The sequence below is a fragment of the Equus asinus genome, chromosome 24, assembly GCF_041296235.1.
Source record: "Equus asinus isolate D_3611 breed Donkey chromosome 24, EquAss-T2T_v2, whole genome shotgun sequence".
Lineage (NCBI taxonomy): Eukaryota > Metazoa > Chordata > Mammalia > Perissodactyla > Equidae > Equus > Equus asinus.
In genome coordinates, this window is record NC_091813.1 from 40023871 (window position 1) to 40036376 (window position 12506).

Genomic DNA, 12506 nt, shown 5'->3' on the forward strand with positions numbered 1-12506 from the left:
ATGTCATTATCTATTCTGTCTCCATTATAGGAGAATTTTAAGCTTCAAATCAAAACATGACCATAGAAAATCTTTGTAAAATTTAAGCCATTTTATAAATGTAAGAAACATACTTATAATTAAGACTGTATTAGGTAACAGAAATTTTATAAGACATTCCTTCTTCCTTTTGTCCCAGCACTCACTGTGTTATGTAAAGTACCAAGTACTACATCTTGTTTCGGGGTAGGGACTTTGGAATCAGATGGTTCTGGGTTCAGTTCCATCCATGCCCAGTTGACTCATCTTCAGCATGTACACCATATCTTAAAGCCACAATTTCTTTATTTATAGAATGAAGATTATAATGTTACTTACCTTATAAGTTTGTAAACAAAAGTAATTATTGCTATTATTTATATGTGTTAGGTCTATTTTTTACAACCTTGAAATCTGAAACTATAAGTCCTTTTTTATGGACAAGGAAATAGGTTCAAAAAATAATTTGGCTGAGCTACAAAGTGCGTGAAAGAAAACTAAACCCCAGGTAGGTCTGACCCCAAAGCCTGTGCAGTCCATCAGATTTAGCCATGGAAACCTTTCTATGAACAAAAATTATGGAGAAGCTAAACAGATTTGGACTATATTTTATGATGGAATAGCTCTGGTTGAAGCTGGTGCTTCTGGGGTTTATAGAAAAGATGCTCACACAGCCCTATTCTCTACTTGTGGCCCTTCTCTGCTGCAGTAGCGGTTAACGGGGCTCACAAGCCCAGTGGAACAGCCTGACAGCCACTATATGACATTACAAGATTCCATAATGACATGCAATGAATAAGCCAAATGGGACCACCACACGACAGAAAGTTCCCCTAATGTATACAGTTTTGAAAATCAATGCTATCATCTGAAAAAAAAAAATTACCAGTTTACTAAAGCAGCATCAGTCCCCATGCACCACATTTGATTGAGACGAGAACATTATACCATCCCTGGGTGCCTTGAGCTTCCGTGCAGTGAAAGAAGACAGGCTGGATAATATAGCACCCTGTAATTTTGCTCTATAGACTTTTCATTTTGTCTCCCAAAATGAAGTTGAACAACTTCTAGAGGTCAAGGCCCATGATAGATTGATAGATATAGATACACAGATTCCATGAAGTTTATCACAGGTTAGTCTTCAGTATAAATAATGCTTCAATAAACTCATTTACCAAAGTAGAATCAGGAACAGGCAAGTAGAAGACAGAATGGTAAGAACTGAGGTGCAGATAAGATCCTGAGAAAATAAGGACAATGAGAAGACACTTCACTTGCTAAGAGTTCAGCTGTAACAGGAACGAGTAAGAGCTTGAAGGAGAAATAGTTAAAGGGATTTTCTTTTCTCTTTGTCCTAGTGGAATACATTGGAGTCTATTTATCTTGAGGCACAGAGTCAAACATGGGTGATAATGTAGCTTCCCAGAAGAGGTAGGAGAGGCCAGGATAAAATAAAACCAGGTGGATAACTTAGACTTCATTAGGTGGAGTGGCAAATTTTACTCCATCTCAGGGAAAATAGGAAATATCCATGAGATCAAGTGTAGATGGATTTGTAAATGAGAGATGCTATGAAATTCAGGAAGTCAACACCTAATTGTTTTTATTTTATATTATGAAATAAGAAACAAGATCATCTCTGGATAGCGGGGGGGAAAGGTGGAAAAAGAGCCTTGAGGAGCACAGAGGAGATTTTTAATAGCCATCAAAGGGAATAACGAAGATGCTAACTAGTAACCTATAACCGAATTGCCAAAAAGTGTTGAACTGGCAGCTGATATTCAGAACCATGAATTTCTAAGGACTCCAGCAGTCTTTGTTCATGATTTTCCTTCAGCAGCACTTAGAAGTGTGGATATAGAAACAGAGAATGTGATTATGAGATTAATTTATGATTGGCATTTTGCTAAATGGTCCACGAAAAGGTAAAGTGAACGGAGCAGTTGAACACACAGGGAAGAGAGCATGGAAACACTGAAGAATCTAGTTGAGGAAGGAAGAGAAATGAGGAAAGGACTAATTGGGAAAACAGATAAACTCATAACAGAATGATAATGATGATATGAATAATATGATTAATGTGAATAGCTAAGAATTGTTTAGTGATTGCTGTGTGCCAGGAACTGTTCTTATTCAATCCTTATGACAAACATATAAAGTTGGTGCCATTATTAAAACGCATTTTACAGATGAAATAACTGAAGCACAAAGGGTTAAGTAAGCAGCCAAGACCACTCACATAGCAAGCGGTTAAAAGTTGAAGAAACTACTGTCAAAGTAGAGCATTTCAATTAACAACAAGATGCACATATGGCCAAGGGTTTCTGCTGGTAAAGTGGAAAGTGTTAATATAGTAGAGGCTTAATGATTACTATTTGGAGTCCCAAAATTAAAAAAATAATTTGCAGCAACTGCTAGGAAGATTGGTTTTTAAAATCTATCTCCTTTTCCTTATCTGTCAGTTCAAACCAGATATCTGAGAGGTTTTGTTCTCCATGTGTTTAGTTTTCTAATGGCTCTGCTAATAACCAATTTTATGAAGAGAACATTATCTGCACTTGTCCTCCTTGTAAGGATAATGAAGGGAATGTCGAGAAATTATGAGTGATAGATGGAAGAAAGTTCATTTATATGAGCATTAAGTTCCCTGGACTTTACGTGTAAAAAGATGAGCCATACACTAAAGTCTTCAAAACGCAGGGCAGTGGTGAGGAGCTGGATGGCAGTCACCAAGCAGTGTAGTGGTTGGTAAATAATAGCACAAAGAGCAAGAAGCAGCAAAGAAGTAGTCTGAGAACACCTTGTTTGCATCAAGCCTTTACTACACGGTGTCAGCACACCGAGCAGCCCCGGGGAGGCAGGGCCCACGCAGAAGAGTCAGATTCTGGGCAAGACAAGGAAGCAGTGAAACTGTTCTTCAAAAAAATGAGGATGGAAAGTAATTTCACTTAATGATTGGATGTGATGTCTTCATAGTATCTAGTGAAAATGAGGATGACATTAAAAAATGTGAAAGAGAGCTGACTAGAAACACATAATTGGAGAATCTCATTCAAGTACAGACATGATGATCTGTATATTTATGTGATTTTTCTCCAAGAATGTTTCTTGTCTAGTAGAAGTGAGAATAAAGATAGGGAAAAAAAGGCTTCGTTTTTTGGAGGTGGCCAAGCATGACAGGAATGAAGTATATAAAATTAAACAGCCCAATGTTCATTTTTTAATGATAGAATTGTTTTGAATTGGAGTCATTGAAGACTCTGAGTGGTGGGTCATGTCTGATTATTTCAAGCATCCTCACGCTTGGAGGAATGATAGAAACAAAGTCAGGACACCAGTTCTTGGGAGATATTAACTACCATCCTTGTGCAATAAAGACAGATTTAAAAGATACCAAACATTGCTATGAAAGGGACTAATTCATGCCCTAGAACATTTTCCATGCATTTTTTAAAATGCCATGCAGTCTGTGATTAATCATGACAGTAATGATCAAATCTGTACTTTATAATTGTAAAGATGAATTTAGTAATTTACCCAGACTCAGTGAAAGACGCAAAGTTTTAGTCTGTGATATGTATAAATGACAAATTAGTAATTAATAAATGTAATTACAGAGCAGAGTCACTCGAGTCTTCACGCAATTTATATGACTTGTTGGCTGTCCGATCATAGGCTCCTGAACTTCCCTAAGCTATGCAGACAATATCTATTTCATAGTAGGTGTTATAATAAAATGATAAAAGTAAAATACTTAACAGCACCTGGTATTTGGCTGGCTCACAGAAATGCTATTTGATATTATTATTGATGCTATTATTCTAATTTACTATAGATATAGCTACTGAAAGACCAGAAGAATGCAAGCCATGTGACAGACTCCCTGTGAGCTCAATTTGACTTTAGATATTGTGAGACGGACCCGAACGCCCTGGGAAGACATTCTGGTTGAAAGAATTCACCAGGGCTCAAAAGGAATAATAAGGCCAGTATTTCAGAACATAGTGAAAGAAAATTCTGGGAGCTGTTTGAATATGATACCATATTCTATCATAGCAGCTTTTTTTCTCTTAAAAATGCTGTACAGCACTCCTTGACTATGTTATTTGAAAAACTGGAAAGGTTTTATCATTGTTACTAAAAAATATAATGAAAATTGATCTTCTGTTTGTTCTTACGGTACATTACAATAATGAAAACTTAGAGTAAATTTCAATAAAGGCACAATTAGGCCTAGAGAAAAGATTTTTCATGGTAGGTAATAGAATCATCATTATCAGAGGTTATAAAGTCAAATAATATGATATGGATTCAAAAGCAGCTGCTTAATTAATTACTCTACACAAGCCATGTAATTGCAACCTAAAGCAATTTCATAAAGGGTGAAATTTTTAAAACTACATATTAAGTGTACTATAAAATATTAGCATATTAGAAATTCTAGATAAAAACACTTATATTGCATAATGATGAGAGGAATGTGAAAATATTTATGTAGACTATTATAATGAGTCTAGTTCTCCTTTTGATTCTTAGAGGATGTTAGAAATACTCCCTCTGGAGAAAGAGCTATTCACTGTTTCTTTCATTATTCTCTCCCAGCGTTCCCCCCTCATTACTATATTTAGACAGAATCACTTTTGAAGCTATTACCAAATATATTTGTAATAAAAGAGCAAGAGGGGAGCTGGCCTGGTGGCACAGTGGTTAAGTTTGCATGTTCCGCTTTGGTGGCCCAGGGTTTGTTCGGATCCCAGGTGTGGACCTATGCACCGCTTATCAAGCTATGCTGGGATGGCATCCCACATACAAATAGAGGAAGATTTGCACAGATGTTAGCTCAGTGAAAATCTTCCTCACCAAAGAAACCCCCAAAAAAGCAAAGAGCAAGAGGGACTTAGAGATTTGCAAAGGAAGTGTTACTGGGAGAATGCAGGCAATCTATACCCAGAACATTGGTTCTAAGTAATCCCCTTTCACTGAGTTCTTCAACAAGATAGATGAGAGACAGAGAGAAAGAGGGAGAGAGAGATCTTTAAAAATTTTATTTCTATGTGCCAACATTTTTCTAGTTATGGGTCATATAATAGTGAACAAGACAGAGTTCTGGTTCTCACGAAGATTCCTTTCTTATGTGAAAGACAATAAATCAATGCATAGCATAATATCAACAGATGATTTTAGGATCTGATAGTCCCCAGTCTTATGAGATAGAGATAGAGAAACATGTAAATACAAGTTTCACTTGAGGATGAAGTGTTTTCAAATATTACACAGAATTCAGAAAATCATATACACACACCATATAATGAGCACCTTAGACTTCATGGGCATTTGCTCTTTTTTGGTTAGCCATTCAATTTGTATAGGAACCTTCAGCAGACTAAGAGCTGTTTCTCAAAAAGAAAAAGTTATTTACTGAAATAAAATATGATTGTGTGTCCTAAAACCAATGAGTTCCTCCTGTCTTTCTCCTACCAAAATGTGCCATACGATCCACACAGCTTCTTGACCTGAACCGCATACCTCCTGGAACACTGGATACACTTGGGTAGAAGGGTCAAAGGACAGGGATTCTTGCAATGGAGTCTGAACAGTTTGTAGTCTTTACCAAGGGCCCAACTGGAAACAGGCACACTTTGAGATCACGCAATAAAAAAGTTCCGGAAATATACCCAAACATGTTATATTTTGCATTCAAAATCCATGGAAAATCCACCAGAGAACATGCCTGTCTGCATGGTAGTGGATACAAGGAATATTGACTTGTCTTTTACATGATTTTTTTTTCAAGGCATTTAAAGAGCCTGAGATTTACTCTTCGGGGTCTTTCAATATATCTCTAAAGCCCCCTAGATTTGAATCTCAGGTCATATCTATCAATATATCTGATGCTCATAATGTTTTACTAGGGCAAAATAATCAGTTTATCTGCCAACTAAATTGAAGCGTGAAAGCAGAGAATTTTGTAAACTTATTAAACAAGAGAGAGAAAGCACATTTCTATTGTGTCGAGGGCAGGCCAGTATCTGTTTTTGATGTTCTGTATTTTTTTGTAGTAAAGAAATAAACATTAGAGGCTGTCCTGGTGGCACAGTCATTAAGTGTGCACATTCTGCTTCGACAACCTGGGGTTCGCCGGTTCAGATCCTGGGTATGGACCTAGGCACTACTTGTCAAGCCATGCTGTGGTAGGCATCCCACATATAAAGTAGAGGAAGATGGGCATGGATGTTAGCTCAGGGCCAGTCTTATTCAGGAAAAAAGAGGAGGATTGGCAGCAGATGTTAGCTCAGGGCTAATCTTCCTCAAAAAAAAAAAGAAAACATTTTCCAGATAAATAGCTGTCTACCTGGTGACGTGAGCTGTTGATTTGCTATAGAACAGGATCTTATCTAGAGCAGGAGTTGAAACTCTAATGACCAACTAAACAACATGAAGCCCATACTGGGAATAAGACAAGCCTCCCTTAGAACTTCCATCTCCAGTATCAGGTTTGAGCACAAAGATTAAGACAATGCTTTCCCAGACATCTCTCTTCTATTAATAAATGTCTAGGGAGAGTGACAGAAGTCATCTGTTCTACGTACAACTCCAACCTTTCTGCCACAATCAACCTTGAATCTATTGAGACTAATTTAAATAGGACATTTAATCAGTTTGTTAGTCATCACAGGAAGGCCCAGAATTCCAATACATCTATCATCTTTTCACACTAATCTCCATATGACCTTTTATATTCCTATTGAGTCAATAGCACCCAATTCCTGAAACCCTTCAACCCCTCTTCAATTTCTGAAACAATTCAAGTAGAACACTATTGAGCCCCATTATTTTACCCTGTCCCAACTCCTAAAACACTGAGAATTAATGATACATCTTCATCATCAAACGCCTTTCTAAATATTCCCTATACCTTCCTGATCTAAATGAAACCTAATTCTTCCCTGAGGACTCTGATTTCTCTGCAGGAGTAACCGTGTATTTCCTCCACAGCTCTCAGGCCTCCACGAGCCTGTCAGTATGATGCATCCTCCTTAATTCCCCTTGCTTCTTTCATGCAGTTCTCCCTCCTTTATCTCTAAATTCTCCAGTTTTGAATCTCACGTCATCAAATTGAGTCATCGAATACACCTCATTTTTGCTGCCATACATATGTCCCTAAAATCTTAGTCCTGATTTCTCAATGATTTTATCTCATGCTCACCAACACTATATTCTACATGATTCCTGCTTAAATTCTTGTTACTTCAAAATGAGCCTAAATGGTCTTTCCAAAGACCGTGGCCTCTCAGGCCCTTGAACTTCTTTCCCCCACTGATCTGGTCTTTCTCTCTATGTCAGCTGTTCATTTCCACAGAAACATCTTAGACTGTGCCATCATCAAGAACTGTAAACACTCTATAATCTCATTTCTAAGTATCCAAACTCGAAGCACCAATCCTTTGACATTAAGAAGACTTCCAGGGTCTGGCCCCATGGCGCAGCGGTTAAGTTTGCAAGTTCCACTTCTCGTTGGCCCTGGGTTCACTGGTTTGGATCCCGGGTGCAGACATGGCATCACTTGGCAAGCCATGCTGTGGTAGGTGTCCCACATATAAAGTAGAGGAAGATGGGCACGGATGTTAGCTCAGGGCCAGGCTTCCTCAGCAAAAAAGAGGAGGACTGGCAGTAGTTAGCTCAGGGTTAATCTTCCTCAAAAAAAAAAAAAAAAAGACTTCCAATCCATGGATCCTATTACTTTTTTCACTGTCTTTCTTCCACTTAATGGCCTTTCTCCTTTTCTCACCAAACTTAAATTATATGGCATTATGGGTTGAATTGTGTTCCCCCCAAATCCATATGCTGAAGCTCTAACTCCCAGTACCCCACACTGCAAGTGTATTAGGAGATAGGGCCTTTAAAGAGGTGATTAAGACTAAATGAGATCATATTTGTGGGCCTTAATTCAACTTGACTGTTGTCCTTATAAGACGAGGAAATTTGGACACACACAGAGACACCAGGGATGTGTGTGTACAGAGGAAAGACCATATAAATACACAGCAAAAATGTGGACATCTGCAGGCCAAGGAGAGAAGCCTCAGGAGAAACCAAACCTGCCAACACTTTAATCTTGGACTTGCAGCTTCCAGAGCTGTGAGAAATAAATTTCTATTTTTTAAGTCACCAAGTCTGTGGGAGTGTGTTATGGCAGCCCAAGCACTGCAATACAGATTTTGGTACTGAGAAGTCGGGTACTGTTGTAACAAATGACTGAAAATGTGAAAGTCGCTTTGGAACTGGGTGATAGGTAGAGGTCAGAAGAGTTCTAAGTTGATGTTAGAAAAAAGCCCAGATCGCCCTGAAGAGACAATTGGTAGAAATATGGAAATTAAAGGTGATTATAGTGAAACCTCAGAAAGAAATGCAGAACATGTTACTGGAAACTGAATGAAGGGAATCTTTGCTACACAGTGTCAAAGAACCTGGCTAAATTAAGAGACAGGCCTCAAGAGAAATGAAACTTGATGATACCTTGATGTTGGACTTCTGGCTTCAAGAACTGAAAGAATAAATTTCTGTTTAAGCCACCCAATCTGTGATATTTTGTTATGGCAGCCATAGCAAGCTAATACATATGGTAGTTCATTAAAATTACTCTCTTTCATATATTTTCTTCTCCTTCCCCCCCACTTTTTTTTATCATATTTGCTTTGCAAAACCACAACTGTGGTTAAACCCAATGTCTGTCTATTCCACCCATGTAACATAAATCTGAGTAAGTCTGGCAGAAAGAAAAAAATGCATACAAAACCACATTGACTGGTCTTGCTTTAAAATTAAAACCACAGACGTCAACTGGACACTTAATTGTGTTGTAATTATCTTATATGTCCCTAATGCATTAATTTTTCTACTCTTTTAGGAGATTATTTCACATACTCTCTTCTTACCTCAAAATTCTAAAATTTAAATATCCTGGCTCTGAGATTAAAACTTTTCTTCTTATTTTACTGAGACATTTGAAACAATCAAAACATCATTTCCACCGTCTCTCAGTCTCTTATTTCCTCAGCTACCAGCATCTACACCTGAACATGCAGACTTCCTGCCTGTTATCAAATGTCTCTGCTTGTATCAGAAGATAATCCTTCCATTTCTTTTTAACATTTTTATAATTCTATGTTTATTTTTCATCCTTCAATACTAATTTTTAAGACCACTTTTTAGTTTACAGAAAAATATGCAGAAATTACAGAGAGTTTGTATATACACTCACCACCTCCCCCTAGTTTCTCCTATTTAATATCTTGCATTAGTATGATTCATTTGTTATAACTGGTGAAACAACATCAATACGTTAATATTAACTAAAGTCCATAGTTTACCATAAAGTTCACTCTTTGTGTTGTACAGTTCTATGGGTTTTGACAAATGCATAGCATCCTGTATGCACCATTACAGTGTCATACACACTACATTTCCTTCCGAGTTTTGGCAGTTATGAATAAAGCTGCTGTAAACAGTCATGTGCAGGTTTTGTGAGTATGTAAGTTTTTACCTCATTTGGGTAAAAGTCTAAGAATGAGATTGCTGGGTCTTATGGTAGGCCTATGTTTACCTTTGTAGAAACAGCCAGATTGTCTTCCAAAGTGGCTGTGCCATTTGGCACTCCCACCAGCAAAGAGTGAGAGCTCTTGTTGCTCCACATCCTCAGAGACTCTTGGTTTGTTAGTGTTTGGGATTTTAGCCATTCTAGTAGATGTGTAGTGCCATTTCATTGTTGATTTAATTTGTATTTCCCTAATGACATGTGATTTGAACATCTTTTAATATGGTTGTCATCCATATACCTTCTTTGGTGAGATGTCTGTTCAGATCTCAATCCCTTCCCTTTAAAATTTATCTTATTTGGTTTTGCCAACTCAACAACGTTATCCTTATATCTCCTATAATTCCTTTTTTTTTTTTTTTTGCTGTCTACATAATTACCTCCCTAACCAAAAAAAGCAATATCATTTTTTCATCTTAAAAAACAACTTATTACTGTTTCAGGGTGACATCAGTCATATGGTGGAGTGAGCTGTTCCTTTTATCTCTCCCAGTTAGAAATACAACTAAATGGGCATTCATTGATCTATGCAAGATACTACACAGCATAAGAGGACACCTGAGAGACTGTGCAGCTATACATCTGAATGTTGATGGATGACCCCTGGGAAGGTGGTGGAGTTAGGTGAGCACTCTCCAGCCTCCCGGGAGCCCTGTGCATGTGTGTTACTGCTTTTCTGGCTGGAGCACCCGCAGTAATGCTACAGCCCTGAGGGTGCAGGTGTGCCTTGGTGTGACTGTGGGAACAGGTGACAGCAGCCCTGAGCCCCGCATAATTGCTTTCCAATCCGTCGGGAGAGCCCAGAGAGCCACCACAGTCCCAGGGAGTGACCCAGGCTCGCACCCAGTCGGGAGGCCCATCCACCAAGCACAAGAGCTGATGTGACCAAGGAAAAGGCAATGGTGAATCTCCATGCCCGGGTGGAAGACTTCCAAGCTGCCAAGAATGACTACAGTACCACTGCAGCCCCAAAGGTGGGGGCCTGCCTTAGTGGAACTGTGGGAACAGATGGCAGCAGCCCTAAGCCCTCATGTGATCACTTTTCCATTCAGTGGCAAGTCCATAGTGCCACTGTGGTCCCAAGGAGTGGCCTAGGCTTAGACAGGCATGGCTGCCAGGGGTCACAGTAGGCTCCGAATACACAGCTCCTGCCTCCCCACCCCATGCCAGTGGCAGAGGTGGAATCTGGGACCAGATTCTATCAGTATGTGAAGGCACAAAACCATCCCATCAAATTGTATAGACAGGTGTATTAATACCACAGACAAGAAAGAAAAAGACAAACACCTAGAAATAAACCCTGAAGGCACAAAAATTTACTATCTAAATGACAGAGAATTCAAAATAGTAGCCATCATTAAAAAACTCTACAAGTTACAAGAGAACTCAGAAAAACAGTTCAATGAAATGGGGAATAAAATTAACTAATAGAGGGAATTCTTCACAAAAGAGATTGAAACTATAAAGAAAAACCAATCAGAAATGTTGGAGATGAAAAACAGAATGAAGAAGATAAAAATCTGGAGTCTTTAAATAACAGAGCTGATATTATGGACAACAGAATTAGTAATGTAGAGGACAGAAATATAGAAATGCTACAGATGGAGGAGAAGAGAGAACTAAGACAAAAAAGAAATGAAGAAATTCTCTGAAAAATATCCAACTCAATTAGGAAATTCATTATAAGGATTATAGGTATTCCAGAAAGAGAAGAGAGAGAGAAAGGGCAAAAAGATTGTTCAAAGAAATAATAGCTGGGGAATTCCCCAACCTGGGGAATGAGCTGGAATTATAAGTAAAAGAATCTGATATAACTCCTAATTACATCAATGTAAAAAGACCTTCTCCAAAGCATATAGCAATAAAACTGGCAAAAGCCTATGACAAAGAAAAAACATTAAGGGTAGGAAGGCAGAAGAAAATAACCTACAAAGGAACCCCTATCAGGCTTTCAGCAGATTTCTCAGCAGAAACCTTACAGGCTAGGAGAGGATGGAACGATATAGTGAAAATTCTGAAAGACAAAAACCTTCAGCTGATAATACTCTATCCAGCAAAAATATCCTTCAGATATGGAGAAATAAAAACTTTCCTAGATAAATAAAAGATGAGAGAGTTTATCTTCTAAAAGTTTCATTGATCCTTTCTACTGTCTTTTTTGTTTCAATTTCATCTATTTCTGCTCTGATTTTTATTATTTCCCTCCTTCTCCTGACTTTGGCCTTTGTTTGTTCTTCTTTTTCTAGTTCTATTAGCTGTAGTTTAATATTACTTATTTGAGAGTTTTCTCATTTGTTGAGGTTGGCCTGTAGTGCTATGAATTTCCCTCTTATAACCACTTTTACTGTATCTTATATGAGTTGGTATGTTGTATTTTCATTTGCCTCTGGGTTTTTGTAATATCTCCTTTGATTTCTTTATTGTTCCAATGGTTGTTCAGTAACATGTTGATTAGGAATAAATTTAACCAAAGAGGTGAAAGACCTATATACTGAAAACTATAAGACATTATTGAAAGAAACTGAAGAAGATATAAAGAAATGGAAAGATATTCCACACACATGAATTGGAAGAATAAACATAGTTAAAATGTCCATATTACCTAAAGCAATCTACAGATTCAGTGCAATCCCAATCAGAATCCCAATTCTTCATGGAAATAGATCAAAGAATTCTAAAATTCATATGAGGAAACAAAAGACCCCAAATAGCTAAAGCAATCTTGAAAAAAATGAACAAAGCTGGAGGCATCATAATCCCTGACTTCAAAATATACTACAAAGCTATAATAATCAAAAAAGCATAGTACTGCCACAAAAACAGACACACAGATCAGTGGGACAGAATTGAAAGCCCAGAAATAAAACCATACATCTACGGACAGCTAATCTTT